The sequence below is a fragment of the Solanum stenotomum genome, chromosome 4, assembly GCF_019186545.1.
Source record: "Solanum stenotomum isolate F172 chromosome 4, ASM1918654v1, whole genome shotgun sequence".
NCBI classification, from domain to species: domain Eukaryota; kingdom Viridiplantae; phylum Streptophyta; class Magnoliopsida; order Solanales; family Solanaceae; genus Solanum; species Solanum stenotomum.
Window position 1 is genome coordinate 51,959,130 of NC_064285.1, and position 1,150 is coordinate 51,960,279.

The following is a 1,150-nucleotide window of genomic DNA, read 5'->3' on the forward strand; positions in this document are numbered from 1 at the left end:
CCTTAACATAACACGGGACCTAGGATCACGAGTGACCCCAAGCTAACCCTGATTCTGGCATATAGTAATCATACTGAAAATAAATAAGTAAAGCATGAACTATGCGGAAGCTAAATCAATAAACAACTGGAAAATGGGAGACCCCAACTAGTCTGAATGTATAAACCATACTAAGAGTTTAATTACAATTGAAAGATAAACTTACCAATTCAAGTTGATTCTACTACTATGTCTGAAAAGCCTCTAATTGAGTTGAGTTGCTGGGACATGCTCCCCAGCTAACTTTAACAAAACTAAAACCTAAAAGTAAAGACTAAAATGAAAGCATGTCTATTGTCCTCAAAATATGAGGACTCACCACAAAAGCTGTTGTGCGCGGACCAAGAATTGACCTAAGTGCGATCTGGATGCTGAGTACCTGAACCTACATCATGAAAGGATGTAGCACAGAGTATACATCAGTACATTGAATGTAATGAGCATGCATGATATAGATACTAAGCTGAACAAACATATATAAGTTGAACAAGGGATAACTAAGCAATACTGTAAACTGAGCAAAAATGTAAATACTGAAAAGATAACCGAGAGCTAAACTGAATGCAATGACCAAGTACTAATCATGAAGATGACATGCTAAACTGAATACTGAAGTGTATAATAAAAACCTGGTCAAATGCACCAAGAGTCTAACTGTGAGAGTTACTATTAACCGACATAAACTACTTGAGCTAAGCATGGAGCCCGATGTATACACCTTATCGAGAGGACCCAATATACCTTGCGAAGGGTATAAAGGCATGACTGGTGTTATCATTAAATCTGATGCCCAATAGAGTGGACTTATACTCCTACGGGGGCATGTAGTTCTATGGCTCAAAATACTAATATGTAATATGAGAATGCAACATTTATATAGTGATAATGTAACATTCAAAATTTGAAGCATGATTATCTATTCAACTGACCTAGCAAGTGCAATTCATTAACTAAGAGAATCTACACAACTAGGGTTCTAAATTTCATATAGGGAATTGAGCAACGTTTCCCCGAAAACATGACATTTAAATTATGGATACTATAGCAACTGAAATCATAATAATTCCCTAAGATTTTACAAACCCTAGGTCTAAACACGATATGTAGAATC